The sequence below is a fragment of the Cottoperca gobio genome, chromosome 9, assembly GCF_900634415.1.
Source record: "Cottoperca gobio chromosome 9, fCotGob3.1, whole genome shotgun sequence".
NCBI lineage: Eukaryota > Metazoa > Chordata > Actinopteri > Perciformes > Bovichtidae > Cottoperca > Cottoperca gobio.
Window position 1 is genome coordinate 27,686,379 of NC_041363.1, and position 16,942 is coordinate 27,703,320.

Sequence of the window (16,942 nt, forward strand, 5' to 3'; positions counted from 1 at the left end):
GATCCTCAGTCTGTAGTTAACTGATCCTCAATCCGTATCAAACTGATGGCTGATTTTCAGTCTGTCGTTAACTGATCCTCAATCTGTAGTTCACTGATCCTCAGTCTGTGTTAACCTGAATCTGTAGTAATCTGATCCTCAGTCTGTAGTTAACTGATCCTCAATGTGTAGTAAATTGATGGCTGATCCTCAGTCTGTAGTTAACTGATGGCTGATCCTCAGTCTGTTGTTAACTGATCGTCAGTCTGTAGGTAACTCATCACTAATCCTCAGTCTGCAATTAACTGATCCTCAGTCTGTAGGTAACTGATGACTGATCCTCAGTCTGTGTTAACCTGAATCTGTAGTAATCTGATCCTCAGTCTGTAGTTAACTGATCCTCAGTCTGTAGTACACTGATGACTGATCCTCAGTCTCTAGCTAACTGATCCTCAGTCTGTAGTTAACTGATCCTCAGTCTGTAGTAAACTGATCCTTAGTCTGTTGTAAACTGATGGCTGATCCTCAGTCTCTAGCTAACTGATCCTCAGTCTCTAGCTAACTGATCCTCAGTCTCTAGCTAACTGATCCTCAGTCTGTAGTAAACAGATAGCTATCTCAGTCTGTAGTAAACTGATCCTCAGTCCTTAGTTAACTAATCCTCAGTCTGTAGTAAACTGATGACTGATCCTCAGTCTCTAGCTAACTGATCCTCAGTCTCTAGCTAACTGATCCTCAGTCTGTAGTAAACAGATAGCTATCTCAGTCTGTAGTAAACTGATCCTCAGTCCTTAGTTAACTAATCCTCAGTCTGTAGTAAACTGATGACTGATCTTCAGTCTCTAGCTAACTGATCCTCAGTCTCTAGCTAACTGATCCTCAGTCTGTAGTAAACAGATAGCTATCTCAGTCTGTAGTAAACTGATCCTCAGTCCTTAGTTAACTAATCCTCAGTCTGTAGTAAACTGATGACTGATCCTCAGTCTCTAGCTAACTGATCCTCAGTCTGTAGTTAACTGATCCTCAAACTGTAGTCTGTAGTAATCTGATCCTCAGTCTGTAGTAAACTGATGACTGATCCTCAGTCTCTAGCTAACTGATCCTCAGTCTGTAGTTAACTGATCCTCAATCCGTATCAAACTGATGGCTGATTTTCATTCTGTCGTTAACTGATCCTCAATCTGTAGTTCACTTATCCTCAGTCTGTGTTAACCTGAATCTGTAGTAATCTGATCCTCAGTCTGTAGTTAACTGATCCTCAATCTGTAGTAAATTGATGGCTGATCCTCAGTCTGTAGTTAACTGATGGCTGATCCTCAGTCTGTTGTTAACTGATCGTCAGTCTGTAGGTAACTCATCACTAATCCTCAGTCTGCAATTAACTGATCCTCAGTCTGTAGGTAACTGATGACTGATCCTCAGTCTGTGTTAACCTGAATCTGTAGTAATCTGATCCTCAGTCTGTAGTTAACTGATCCTCAGTCTGTAGTACACTGATGACTGATCCTCAGTCTCTAGCTAACTGATCCTCAGTCTGTAGTTAACTGATCCTCAGTCTGTAGTAAACTGATCCTTAGTCTGTTGTAAACTGATGGCTGATCCTCAGTCTCCAGCTAACTGATCCTCAGTCTCTAGCTTACTGATCCTCAGTCTCTAGCTAACTGATCCTCAGTCTGTAGTAAACAGATAGCTATCTCAGTCTGTAGTAAACTGATCCTCAGTCCTTAGTTAACTAATCCTCAGTCTGTAGTAAACTGATGACTGATCCTCAGTCTCTAGCTAACTGATCCTCAGTCTGTAGTTAACTGATCCTCAAATCAAATCAAATCAAATTTATTTGTATAGCCCAATATCACAAATTATACATTTGTCTCAGTGTGCTTTACAGACTGTACAGGATACGACACCCTCTGTCCTTAGACCCTCACATCGCACAAGGAAAAACTTCCTAAAAGAAACCCCAAAATTAAAGGGGAAAAAATGGAAGAAACCTCAGGGAGAGCAACTGAGGAGGGATCCCTCTCCCAGGACGGACAGACGTGCAATAGATGTCGTGTGTACAGGATAAACAACATAGTACAAATACAACATTTGACAGAAATTATGTTGTGTTGGAAAAAAAAGAAATAGAAAGTTTGGATGAATCCAGGAAAATGTCAATAAGGCTTCCCGGTGTCCAGCAGGACCAGGTCAGCAGGCGCTGTCACGATTCATGATCCTGACGTAAACTTTATCAGTGGCAACCTGCCACATGAGAGACAGACACTCCGGGGATGATACCCCGGATGGTGAGTTAGTAACATACATTTACATAAATGCATACAGATAGAGAGGGAGAAGAAGAGAGAGGGAGAGAAGGAAGAGAGGAGGGAGGTGTCCCCCGGCAGTCTAAGCCTATAGCAGCATAACTAGGGGCTGATCCAGGGCAAACCTGAGCCAGCCCTAACTATAAGCTTTATCAAAAAGGAAAGTCTTTAGCCTACTCTTAAATGTGGAGAGTGTGTCTGCCTCCCGAACACAAACTGGAAGCTGGTTCCACTGGAGAGGAGCTTGATAGCTGAAGGCTCTGGCTCCCATTGTACTCTTAGAGACTCTAGGAACCACAAGTAACCCTGCAGTCTGGGAGCGTAATGCTCTAGTTGGTTTATAAGGTACTATGAGATCTTTAAGATATGCTGGAGCCTGACCTTTAATTGATTTGTAAGTCAGGAGAAGGATTTTGAATTCTATTCTGTATTTTACCGGGAGCCAGTGCAGTGCAGCTAATACAGGAGTAATATGATCCCGTTTCCTAGTTCTAGTCAATACACACAAACTGTAGTCTGTAGTAATCTGATCCTCAGTCTGTAGTTAACTGATCCACAATCTGTAGTAAATTGATGGCTGATCCTCAGTCTGTAGTTAACTGATGGCTGATCCTCAGTCTCTAGTAAACTGATGGCTGATCCTCAGTCTGTAGTTAACTGATCCTAAATCCGTACCAAACTGATGGCTGATTCTCAGTCTGTCGTTAACTGATCCTCAATCTGTAGTTAACTGATCGTCAGTCTGTAGGTAACTGATGACTGATCGTCAGTCAGTGGTAAACTGATGGCTGAATCTCAGTCTGTAATTAACTAATCCTCAGTCTGTAGTTAACTGATGGCTGATCCTCAGTCTCTAGCTAACTGATCCTCATTCTTAAATTAACTGACCCTCAGTCTGTAGTTAACTGATCCTCAGTCTGTAGTTAAATGATCCTCAGTCTGTAGGTAACTGATGCTCAGTTTGTAGTTAACTGATCCTCAGTCTGTTGTAAACTGATACCCAGTCTGTAATTAACTGATCCTCAATCTATAGTCTGTAGTAATCTGATCCTCAGTCTGTAGTTAACTGATCCTCAATCTGTAGTAAATTGATGGCTGATCCTCAGTCTGTGGTTAACTGATGGCTGATCCTCAGTCTCTAGTAAACTGATGGCTGATCCTCAGTCTGTAGTTAACTGATCCTCAATCTGTAGTTTACTGATCCTCAGTCTGTAGGTAACTCATGACTAATCCTCAGTCTGTGGTTAACTGATGGCTGATCCTCAGTCTCTAGTAAACTGATGGCTGATCCTCAGTCTGTAGTTAACTGATCCTCAATCCGTATCAAACTGAAGACTGATTCTCAGTCTGTCGTTAACTGATCCTCAGTCTGTAGTAAACTGATCCTCAGTCTGTCGTTAACTGATCCTCAGTCTGTAGTTAACTGATCCTCAATCCGTATCAAACTGATGGCTGATTCTCAGTCTGTCGTTAACTGATCCTCAATCTGTAGTTCACTGATCCTCAGTCTGTGTTAACCTGAATCTGTAGTAATCTGATCCTCAGTCTGCAGTTAACTGATCCTCAATCTGTAGTAAATTGATGGCTGATCCTCAGTCTGTAGTTAACTGATGGCTGATCCTCAGTCTGTTGTTAACTGATCGTCAGACTGTAGGTAACTCATGACTAATCCTCAGTCTGTAATTAACTGATCCTCAGTCTGTAGGTAACTGATGACTGATCCTCAGTCTGTGTTAACATGAATCTGTAGTAATCTGATCCTCAGTCTGTAGTTAACTAATCCTCAGTCTGTAGTAAACTGATGACTGATCCTTAGTCTCTAGCTAACTGATCCTCAGTCTGTAGTTAACTGATCCTCAGTCTGTAGTAAACTGATCCTTAGTCTGTTGTAAACTGATGGCTGATCCTCAGTCTCTAGCTAACTGATCCTCAGTCTGTAGTAAACAGATAGCTATCTCAGTCTGTAGTAAACTGATCCTCAGTCCTTAGTTAACTAATCCTCAGTCTGTAGTAAACTGATGACTGATCCTCAGTCTCTAGCTAACTGATCCTCAGTCTGTAGTTAACTGATCCTCAATCCGTAGGAAACTGATGGCTGATTCTCAGTCTGCAGTTAACTGATCCTCAGTATGTAGTTAACTGATCATCAGTCTGTAGTAAACTGATGCTCAGTTGGTAATTGACTGATCCTCAGTCCGTTGTAAACTGATTCCCAGTCAGTAATTAACTGATCCTCAATCTGTAGTCTGTAGTAATCTGATCCTTAGTCTGTAGTTAACTGATCCTCAATATGTAGTAAATTGATGTCTGATCCTCAGTCTGTAGTTAACTGATGGCTGATCCTCAGTCTCTAGTAAACTGATGGCTGATCCTTAGTCTGTAATTAATTGATCCTCAATCCGTAGCAAAGTGATGGCTGATTCTCAGTCTGTCGTTAACTGATCCTCAATCTGTAGTTAACTGATCCTCAGTCTGTAGGTAACTGATGACTGATCCTCAGTCTGTGGTAAAGTGATGGCTGATCCTCAGTCTGTAGGTAACTGATGACTGATCCTCAGTCTGTGGTAAACTGATCGTCAGTCTGTAGGTGAACTCATGACTAATCCTCAGTCTGTAATTAACTGATCCTCAGTCTGTAGTTAACTGATGGCTGATCCTCAGTATCTAGCTAACTGATCCTCAGTCTTAAATGAACTGACCCTCAGTCTGTAGTAAACTGATGCTTAGTTGGCAGTTGACTGATCCTCAGTCCGTTCTAAACTGATGCCCAGTCTGTAATTAACTGATCCTCAATCTGTAGTCTGTAGTAATCTGATCCTTAGTCTGTAGTTAACTGATCCTCAATATGTAGTAAATTGATGTCTGATCCTCAGTCTGTAGTTAACTGATGGCTGATCCTCAGTCTCTAGTAAACTGATGGCTGATCCTTAGTCTGTAGTTAACTGATCCTAAATCCGTACCAAACTGATGGCTGATTCTCAGTCTGTCGTTAACTGATCCTCAATCTGTAGTTAACTGATCGTCAGTCTGTAGGTAACTGATGACTGATCGTCAGTCTGTGGTAAACTGATGGCTGATCCTCAGTCTGTAATTAACTTATCCTCAGTCTGTAGTTAACTGATGGCTGATCCTCAGTCTCTAGCTAACGGATCCTCATTCTTAAATTAACTGACCCTCAGTCTGTAGTTAACTGATCCTCAGTCTGTAGTTAAATGATCCTCAGTCTGTAGGTAACTGATGACTGATTCTCAGTTTGTAGTTAACTGATCCTCAGTCTCTAGTAAACTGATGGCTGATCCTCAGTCTGTAGTTAACTGATCCTCAATCCGTAGCAAAGTGATGGCTGATTCTCAGACTGTCGTTAACTGATCCTTAGTCTGTAGTAAATTGATGTCTGATCCTCAGTCTGTAGTTAACTGATGGCTGATCCTCAGTCTCTAGTAAACTGATGGCTGATCCTCAGTCTGTAATTAACTGATCCTCAATCCGTAGCAAAGTGATGGCTGATTCTCAGTCTGTCGTTAACTGATCCTCAATCTGTAGTTAACTGATCCTCAGTCTGTAGGTAACTGATGACTGATCCTCAGTCTGTGGTAAACTGATCCTCAGTCTGTAGTAAACTGATGCTCAGTTGGTAGTTAACTGATCCTCAGTCTGTTGTAAACGGATGCCCAGTCTGTAATTAACTGATCCTCAGTCTTTAGTTAACTGATCCTTAGTCTGTTGTAAACTGATGGCTGATCCTCAGTCTCTAGCTAACTGATCCTCAGTCTCTAGCTAACTGATCCACAATCTGTAGTAAATTGATGGCTGATCCTCAGTCTGTAGTTAACTGATGGCTGATCCTCAGTCTCTAGTAAACTGATGGCTGATCCTCAGTCTCTAGTAAACTGATGGCTGATCCTCTGTCTGTCGTTAACTGATCCTCAATCTGTAGTTAACTGATGGCTGATCCTCAGTCTCTAGTAAACTGATGGCTGATCCTCAGTCTCTAGTAAACTGATGGCTGATCCTCTGTCTGTAATTAACTGATCCTCAATCCGTAGCAAAGTGATAGCTGATTCTCGGTCTGTCGTTAACTGATCCTCAATCTGTAGTTAACTGATCCTCAGTCTGTAGGTTGCTGATGACTGATCGTCAGTCTGTGGTAAACTGATGGCTGATCCTCAGTCTGTTGTTAACTGATCGTCAGTCTGTAGGTAACTCATGACTAATCCTCAGTCTGTAATTAACGGATCCTCAGTCTGTAGTGAACTGATGGCTGATCCTCAGTCTCTAGCTAACTGATCCTCAGTCTTAAATGAACTGACCCTCAGTCTGTAGTTAATTGATCCTCAGGCTGTAGTTAACTGATGGCTGATCCTCAGTATCTAGCTAACTGATCCTCATTCTTAAATGAACTGATCCTCAGTTTGTAGTTAACTGATCCTCAGTCTGTAGTTAACTGATCCTCAGTATGTAGTTAACTGATTCTCAGTCTGTAGGTAACTGATGACTGATCCTCAGTCTGTGGTAATCTGATCCTCAGTCTGTAGTAAACTGATGCTCAGTTGGTAGTTAACTGATCCTCAGTCTGTTGTAAACTGATGCCCAGTCTGTAATTAACTGATCCTCAAACTGTAGTCTGTAGTAATCTGATCCTCAGTCTGTAGTTAATTGATCCACAATCTGTAGTAAATTGATGGCTTATCCTCAGTCTGTAGTTAACTGATGGCTGATCCTCAGTCTCTAGTAAACAAATGGCTGATCCTCAGTCTGTAGTTAACTGATCCTAAATCCGTACCAAACTGATGGCTGATTCTCAGTCTGTCGTTAACTGATCCTCAATCTGTAGTTAACTGATCGTCAGTCTGTAGGTAACTGATGACTGATCATCAGTCTGTGGTAAACTGATGGCTGATCCTCAGTCTGTAATTAACTTATCCTCAGTCTGTAGTTAACTGATGGCTGATCTTCAGTCTCTAGCTAACTGATCCTCATTCTTAAATTAACTGACCCTCATTCTGTAGTTAACTGATCCTCAGTCTGTAGTTAAATGATCCTCAGTCTGTAGGTAACTGATGACTGATTCTCAGTCTGTGGTAAAGTGATCCTCAGTCTGTAGTAAACTGATGCTCAGTTTGTAATTAACTGATCCTCAATCTGTAGTCTGTAGTAATCTGATCCTCAGTCTGTAGTTAACTGATCCTCAATCTGTAGTAAATTGATGGCTGATCCTCAGTCTGTGGTTAACTGATGGCTGATCCTCAGTCTCTAGTAAACTGATGGCTGATCCTCAGTCTGTAGTTAACTGATCCTCAATCTGTAGTTAACTGATCCTCAGTCTCTAGGTAACTCATGACTAATCCTCAGTCTGTGGTTAACTGTTGGCTGATCCTCAGTCTCTAGTAAACTGATAGCTGATCCTCAGTCTGTAGTTCACTGATCCTCAGTCTGTGTTAACCTGAATCTGTAGTAATCTGATCCTCAGTCTGCAGTTAACTGATCCTCAATCTGTAGTAAATTGATGGCTGATCCTCAGTCTGTAGTAAATTGATGGCTGATCCTCAGTCTGTTGTTAACTGATCGTCAGTCTGTAGGTAACTCATGACTAATCCTCAGTCTGTCGTTAACTGATCCTCAGTCTGTAGTTAACTGATCCTCAGTCTGTCGTTAACTGATCCTCAGTCTGTAGTTCACTGATCCTCAGTCTGTGTTAACCTGATTCTGTAGTAATTTGATCCTCAGTCTGCAGTTAACTGATCCTCAATCCGTCGTAAATTGATGGCTGATCCTCAGTCTGTAGTTAACTGATGGCTGATCCTCAGTCTGTTGTTAACTTATCTTCAGTCTGTAGGTAACTCATGACTAATCCTCAGTCTGTAATTAACTGATCCTCAGTCTGTAGGTAACTGATGACTGATCCTCAGTCTGTGTTAACCTGAATCTGTAGTAATCTGATCCTCAGTCTGTAGTTAACTAATCCTCAGTCTGTAGTAAACTGATGACTGATCCTCAGTCTCTAGCTAACTGATCCTCAGTCTGTAGTTAACTGATCCTCAGTCTGTAGTAAACTAATCCTTAGTCTGTTGTAAACTGATGGCTGATCCTCAGTCTCTAGCTAACTGATCCTCAGTCTGTCGTTAACTGATCCTCAGTCTGTAGTAAACTGATCCTCAGTCTGTCGTTAACTGATGGCTGATCCTCAGTCTGTTGTTAACTGATCGTCAGTCTGTAGTTAACTGATCCTCAGTCTGTAGGTAACTCATGACTAATCCTCAGTCTGTGGTTAACTGTTGGCTGATCCTCAGTCTCTAGTAAACTGATAGCTGATCCTCAGTCTGTAGTTAACTGATCCTCAATCCGTATCAAACTGATGGCTGATTCTCAGTCTGTCGTTAACTGATCCTCAGTCTGTAGTTAACTGATCCTCAGTCTGTCGTTAACTGATCCTCAGTCTGTAGTTAACTGATCCTCAATCCGTATCAAACTGATGGCTGATTCTCAGTCTGTCGTTAACTGATCCTCAATCTGTAGTTCACTGATCCTCAGTCTGTGTTAACCTGAATCTGTAGTAATCTGATCCTCAGTCTGCAGTTAACTGATCCTCAATCCGTAGTTAACTGATGGCTGATCCTCAGTCTGTAGTTAACTGATGGCTGATCCTCAGTCTGTTGTTAACTGATCGTCAGTCTGTAGGTAACTCATGATTAATCTTCAGTATGTAATTAACTGATCCTCAGTCTGTAGGTAACTGATGACTGATCCTAAGTCTGTGTTAACCTGAATCTGTAGTAATCTGATCCTCAGTCTGTAGTTAACTAATCCTCAGTCTGTAGTAAACTGATGACTGATCCTCAGTCTCTAGCTAACTGATCCTCAGTCTGTAGTTAACTGATCCTCAGTCTGTAGTAAACTGATCCTTAGTCTGTTGTAAACTGATGGCTGATCCTCAGTCTCTAGCTAACTGATCCTCAGTCTCTAGCTAACTGATCCTCAGTCTGTAGTAAACAGATAGCTATCTCAGTCTGTAGTAAACTGATCCTCAGTCCTTAGTTAACTAATCCTCAGTCTGTAGTAAACTGATGACTGATCCTCAGTCTCTAGCTAACTGATCCTCAGTCTGTAGTTAACTGATCCTCAATCTGTAGTAAATTGATGTCTGATCCTCAGTCTGTAGTTAACTGATGGCTGATCCTAAGTCTCTAGTAAACTGATGGCTGATCCTTAGTCTGTAATTAATTGATCCTCAATCCGTAGCAAAGTGATGGCTGATTCTCAGTCTGTCGTTAACTGATCCTCAATCTGTAGTTAACTGATCCTCAGTCTGTAGGTAACTGATTACTGATCCTCAGTCTGTGGTAAACTGATGGCTGATCCTCAGTCTGTTGTTAACTGATCGTCAGTCTGTAGTTAGCTGATGGCTGATCCTTAGTCTCTAGCTAACTGATCCTCAGTCTTAAATGAACTGACCCTCAGTCTGTAGTTAACTGATTCTCAGTCTGTAGGTAACTGGTGACTGATCCTCAGTCTGTAGTAAGCTGATGCTCAGTTTGTAGTTAACTGATCCTCAGTCTGTTGTAAACTGATGCCCAGTCTGTAATTCTGTAATTCTGTAACTGATCCTGAATCTGTAGTCTGTAGTAATCTGATCCTCAGTCTGTAGTTAACTGATCCTCAATCTGTAGTAAATTGATGTCTGATCCTCAGTCTGTAGTTAACTGATGGCTGATCCTCAGTCTCTAGTAAACTGATGGCTGATCCTTAGTCTGTAATTAATTGATCCTCAATCCGTAGCAAAGTGATGGCTGATTCTCAGTCTGTCGTTAACTGATCCTCAATCTGTAGTTAACTGATCCTCAGTCTGTAGGTAACTGATTACTGATCCTCAGTCTGTGGTAAACTGATGGCTGATCCTCAGTCTGTTGTTAACTGATCGTCAGTCTGTAGTTAGCTGATGGCTGATCCTTAGTCTCTAGCTAACTGATCCTCAGTCTTAAATGAACTGACCCTCAGTCTGTAGTTAACTGATTCTCAGTCTGTAGGTAACTGGTGACTGATCCTCAGTCTGTAGTAAGCTGATGCTCAGTTTGTAGTTAACTGATCCTCAGTCTGTTGTAAACTGATGCCCAGTCTGTAATTCTGTAATTCTGTAACTGATCCTGAATCTGTAGTCTGTAGTAATCTGATCCTCAGTCTGTAGTTAACTGATCCTCAATCTGTAGTAAATTGATGGCGGATCCTCAGTCTGTAGTTAACTGATCCTCAATCTGTAGTTAACTGATCCTCAATCCGTAGAAAACGGATGGCTGATCCTCAGTCTGTAGGTAAATCGTTACTAATCCTCAATCTGTAATTAACTGATCCTCAGTCTGTAGTTAACTGATCCTCAGTCTGTAGTTAACTGATCCTCAGTCTTTAGCAAACTGATGGCTGATTCTCAGTCTGTAGTTAACTGATCCTCAGTCTGTAGCAAACTGATGGCTGATTCTCAGTCTGTAGTTAACTGATCCTCAATCTGTAGTTAACTGATCGTCAGTCTGTAGGTAACTGATGACTGATCGTCAGTCTGTGGTAAACTGATGGCTGATTCTCAGTCTGTGGTTAACTGATGGCTGATCCTCAGTCTCTAGTAAATTGATGGCTGATCTTCAGTCTGTAATTAACTGATCCTCAATCTGTAGTCTGTAGTAATATGATCCTCAGTCCGTAGTTAACTGATCCTCAATCTGTAGTAAATTGATGGCTGATCCTTAGTCTGTGGTAAACTGATCCTCAGTCTGTTGTTAACTGATCGTCAGTCTGTAGGTAACTCATGACTAATCCTCAGTCTGTAATCAACTGATCCTCAGTCTGTAGGTAACTGATCCTCAGTCTGTGGTAAACTGATCCTCAGTCTGTAGTAAACTGATGTTCAGTTTGTAGTTAACTGATCCTCAGTCTGTTGTAAACTGATGCCCTGTCTGTAATTCTGTAAGTCTGTAACTGATCCTGAATCTGTAGTCTGTAGTAATCTGATCCTCAGTCTGTAGTTAACTGATCCTCAATCTGTAGTAAATTGATGGCGGATCCTCAGTCTGTAGTTAACTGATCCTCAATCTGTAGTTAACTGATCCTCAATCCGTAGAAAACGGATGGCTGATCCTCAGTCTGTAGGTAAATCGTTACTAATCCTCAATCTGTAATTAACTGATCCTCAGTCTGTAGTTAACTGATGGCTGATCCTCAGTCTCTATATAACTGATCCTCAGCCTTAAATTAACTGATCCCCAGTCTGTAGTTAACTGATCCTCAGTCTGTAGTTAACTGATCCTCAGTCTGTAGCAAACTGATGGCTGATTCTCAGTCTGTAGTTAACTGATCCTCAGTCTGTAGCAAACTGATGGCTGATTCTCAGTCTGTAGTTAACTGATCCTCAATCTGTAGTTAACTGATCGTCAGTCTGTATGTAACTGATGACTGATCGTCAGTCTGTGGTAAACTGATGGCTGATCCTCAGTCTGTGGTTAACTGATGGCTGATCCTCAGTCTCTAGTAAATTGATGGCTGATCTTCAGTCTGTAATTAACTGATGCTCAATCTGTAGTCTGTAGTAATATGATCCTCAGTCTGTAGTTAACTGATCCTCAATCTGTAGTAAATTGATGGCTGATCCTCAGTCTGTGGTAAACTGATCCTCAGTCTGTTGTTAACTGATCGTCAGTCTGTAGGTAACTCATGACTAATCCTCAGTCTGTAATCAACTGATCCTCAGTCTGTAGGTAACTGATGACTGATCCTCAGTCTGTAGTTAACTGATGGCTGATCCTCAGTCTCTAGTAAACTGATGGCTGATTCTCAGTCTGTCGTTAACTGATCCTCAATCTGTAGTTCACTGATCCTCAGTCAGTGTTAACCTGAATCTGTAGTAATCTGATCCTCAGTCTGCAGTTAACTGATCCTCAATCTTTAGTAAATTGATGGCTGATCCTCAGTCTGTAGTTAACTGATGGCTGATCCTCAGTCTGTTGTTAACTGATCGTCAGTCTGTAGGTAACTCATGACTAATCCTCAGTCTGTGTTAACCTGAATCTGTAGTAATCTGATCCTCAGTCTGTAGTTAACTAATCCTCAGTCTGTAGTAAACTGATGACTGATCCTCAGTCTCTAGCTAACTAATCCTCAGTCTGTAGTTAACTGATCCTCAGTCTGTAGTAAACTGATCCTTAGTCTGTTGTAAACTGATGGCTGATCCTCAGTCTCTAGCTAACTGATCCTCAGTCTGTAGTAAACAGATAGCTATCTCAGTCTGTAGTAAACTGATCCTCAGTCCTTAGTTAACTAATCCTCAGTCTGTAGTAAACTGATGTCTGATCCTCAGTCTGTAGTTAACTGATGGCTGATCCTCAGTCTCTAGTAAACTGATGGCTGATCCTCAGTCTGTAGTTAACTGATCCTAAATCCGTACCAAACTGATGGCTGATTCTCAGTCTGTCGTTAACTGATCCTCAATCTGTAGTTAACTGATCCTCAGTCTGTAGGTAACTCATGACTAATCCTCAGTCTGTGGTTAACTGATGGCTGATCCTCAGTCTCTAGTAAATTGATGGCTGATCCTCAGTCTGTAATTAACTGATGGCTGATCCACATTCTGTTGTTAACTGATCGTCAGTCTGTAGTTAGCTGATGGCTGATCCTCAGTCTCTAGCTAACTAATCCTCAGTCTTAAATGAACTGACCCTCAGTCTGTAGTTAACTGATTCTCAGTCTGTAGGTAACTGATGACTGATCCTCAGTCTGTAGTAAACTGATGCTCAGTTGGTAGTTAACTGATCCTCAGTCTGTTGTAAACTGATGCCCAGTCTGTAATTAACTGATCCTCAAACTGTAGTCTGTAGTAATCTGATCCTCAGTCTGTAGTTAACTGATCCACAATCTGTAGTAAATTGATGGCTGATCCTCAGTCTGTAGTTAACTGATGGCTGATCCTCAGTCTCTAGTAAACTGATGGCTGATCCTCAGTCTGTAGTTAACTGATCGTCAGTCTGTAGGTAACTGATGACTGATCGTCAGTCTGTGGTAAACTGATGGTTGATCCTCAGTCTGTGGTTAACTGATGGCTGATCCTCAGTCTCTAGTAAATTGATGGCTGATCCTCAGTCTGTAATTAACTGATCCTCAATCTGTAGTCTGTAGTAATATGATCCTCAGTCTGTAGTTAACTGATCCTCAATCTGTAGTAAATTGATGGCTGATCCTCAGTCTGTGGTAAACTGATCCTCAGTCTGTTGTTAACTGATCGTCAGTCTGTAGGTAACTCATGACTAATCCTCAGTCTGTAATCAACTGATCCTCAGTCTGTAGGTAACTGATCCTCAGTCTGTGGTAAACTGATCCTCAGTCTGTAGTAAACTGATGTTCAGTTTGTAATTCTGTAAGTCTGTAACTGATCCTGAATCTGTAGTCTGTAGTAATCTGATCCTCAGTCTGTTGTAAACTGATGCCCAGTCTGTAATTCTGTAAGTCTGTAACTGATCCTGAATCTGTAGTCTGTAGTAATCTGATCCTCAGTCTGTAGTTAACTGATCCTCAATCTGTAGTAAATTGATGGCTGATCCTCAGTCTGTAGTTAACTGATCCTCAATCTGTAGGTAACTGATCCTCAATCCGTAGAAAACGGATGGCTGATCCTCAGTCTGTAGGTAAATCGTTACTAATCCTCAATCTGTAATTAACTGATCCTCAGTCTGTAGTTAACTGATGGCTGATCCTCAGTCTCTATATAACTGATCCTCAGCCTTAAATTAACTGATCCCCAGTCTGTAGTTAACTGATCCTCAGTCTGTAGCAAACTGATGGCTGATTCTCAGTCTGTAGTTAACTGATCCTCAATCTGTAGTTAACTGATCGTCAGTCTGTAGGTAACTGATGACTGATCGTCAGTCTGTGGTAAACTGATGGCTGATCCTCAGTCTGTTGTTAACTGATCGTCAGTCTGTAGGTAACTCATGACTAATCCTCAGTCTGTAATTAACTGATCCTCAGTCTGTAGTTAACTGATAGCTGATCCTCAGTATCTAGCTAACTGATCCTCAGTCTTAAATGAACTGACCCTTAGTCTGTAGTTAACTTATCCTCAGTATGTAGTTAACTGATCCTCTGTCTGTAGTAAACTGATGCTCAGTTGGCAGTTGACTGATCCTCAGTCCGTTGTAAACTGATGCCCAGTCTGTAATTCTGTAAATCTGTAACTGATCCTGAATCTGTAGTCTGTAGTAATCTGATCCTCAGTCTGTAGTTAACTGATCCTCAATCTGTAGTAAATTGATGGCTGATCCTCAGTCTGTAGTTAACTGATCCTCAATCTGTAGGTAACTGATCCTCAATCCGTAGAAAACGGATGGCTGATCCTCAGTCTGTAGGTAAATCGTTACTAATCCTCAATCTGTAATTAACTGATCCTCAGTCTGTAGTTAACTGATGGCTGATCCTCAGTCTCTATATAACTGATCCTCAGCCTTAAATTAACTGATCCCCAGTCTGTAGTTAACTGATCCTCAGTCTGTAGTTAACTGATCCTCAGTCTGTAGCAAACTGATGGCTGATTCTCAGTCTGTAGTTAACTGATCCTCAATCTGTAGCAAACTGATGGCTGATTCTCAATCTGTAGTTAACTGATCCTCAATCTGTAGTTAACTGATCATCAGTCTGTAGGTAACTGATGACTGATCGTCAGTCTGTGGTAAACTGATGGCTGATCCTCAGTCTGTTGTTAACTGATCGTCAGTCTGTAGGTAACTCATGACTAATCCAAAGTCTGTAATTAACTGATCCTCAGTCTGTAGTTAACTGATGGCTGATCCTCAGTATCTAGCTAACTGATCCTCAGTCTTAAATGAACTGACCCTCAGTCTGTAGTTAACTTATCCTCAGTATGTAGTTAACTGATCCTCTGTCTGTAATTAACTGATCCTCAATCTGTAGTCTGTAGTAATCTGATCCTCAGTCTGTAGTTAACTGATCCTCAATATGTAGTAAATTGATGTCTGATCCTCAGTCTGTAGTTAACTGATGGCTGATCCTCAATCCGTAGCAAAGTGATGGCTGATTCTCAGTCTGTCGTTAACTGATCCTCAATCTGTAGTTAACTGATCCTCAGTCTGTAGGTAACTGATGACTGATCCTCAGTCTGTGGTTAACTGATGGCTGATCCTCAGTCTCTAGTAAATTGATGGCTGATCCTCAGTCTGTAATTAACTGATGCTCAATCTGTAGTCTGTAGTAATATGATCCTCAGTCTGTAGTTAACTGATCCTCAATCTGTAGTAAATTGATGGCTGATCCTCAGTCTGTGGTAAACTGATCCTCAGTCTGTTGTTAACTGATCGTCAATCTGTAGGTAACTCATGACTAATCCTCAGTCTGTGGTAAACTGATCCTCAGTCTGTAGTAAACTGATGTTCAGTTTGTAGTTAACTGATCCTCAGTCTGTTGTAAACTGATGCCCAGTCTGTAATTCTGTAAGGCTGTAACTGATCCTGAATCTGTAGTCTGTAGTAATCTGATCCTCAGTCTGTAGTTAACTGATCCTCAATCTGTAGTAAATTGATGGCTGATCCTCAGTCTGTAGTTAACTGATCCTCAATCTGTAGGTAACTGATCCTCAATCCGTAGAAAACGGATGGCTTATCATCAGTCTGTAGGTAAATCGTTACTAATCCTCAATCTGTAATTAACTGATCCTCAGTCTGTAGTTAACTGATGGCTGATCCTCAGTCTCTATATAACTGATCCTCAGCCTTAAATTAACTGATCCCCAGTCTGTAGTTAACTGATCCTCAGTCTGTAGTTAACTGATCCTCAGTCTTAAATGAACTGACCCTCAGTCTGTAGTTAACTTATTCTCAGTCTGTAGGTAACTGATGACTGATCCTCAGTCTGTAGTAAACTGATGCTCAGTTTGTAGTTAACTGATCCTCAGTCTGTTGTAAACTGATACCCAGTCTGTAATTAACTGATCCTCAATCTGTAGTCTGTAGTAATCTGATCCTCAGTCTGTAGTTAACTGATCCTCAATCAGTAGTAAATTGATGGCTGATCCTCAGTCTGTAGTTAACTGATCCTCAATCAGTAGTAAATTGATGGCTGATCCTCAGTCTGTGGTTAACTGATGGCTGATCCTCAGTCTCTAGTAAACTGATGGCTGATCCTCAGTCTGTAGTTAACTGATCCTCAATCTGTAGTTAACTGATCGTCAGTCTGTAGGTAACTGATGACTGATCGTCAGTCTGTGGTAAACTGATGGCTGATCCTCAGTCTGTTGTTAACTGATCGTCAGTCTCTAGGTAACTCATGACTAATCCTCAGTCTGTAATTAACTGATCCTCAGTCTGTAGTTAACTGATGGCTGATTCTCAGTATCTAGCTAACTGATCCTCAGTCTTAAATGAACTGACCCTCAGTCTGTAGTTAACTTATCCTCAGTATGTAGTTAACTGATCCTCTGTCTGTAGTAAACTGATGCTCAGTTGGCAGTTGACTGATCCTCAGTCCGTTGTAAACTGATGCCCAGTCTGTAATTAACTGATCCTCAATCTGTAGTCTGTAGTAATCTGATCCTTAGTCTGTAGTTAACTGATCCTCAATATGTAGTAAATTGATGTCTGATCCTCAGTCTGTAGTTAACTGATGGCTGATCC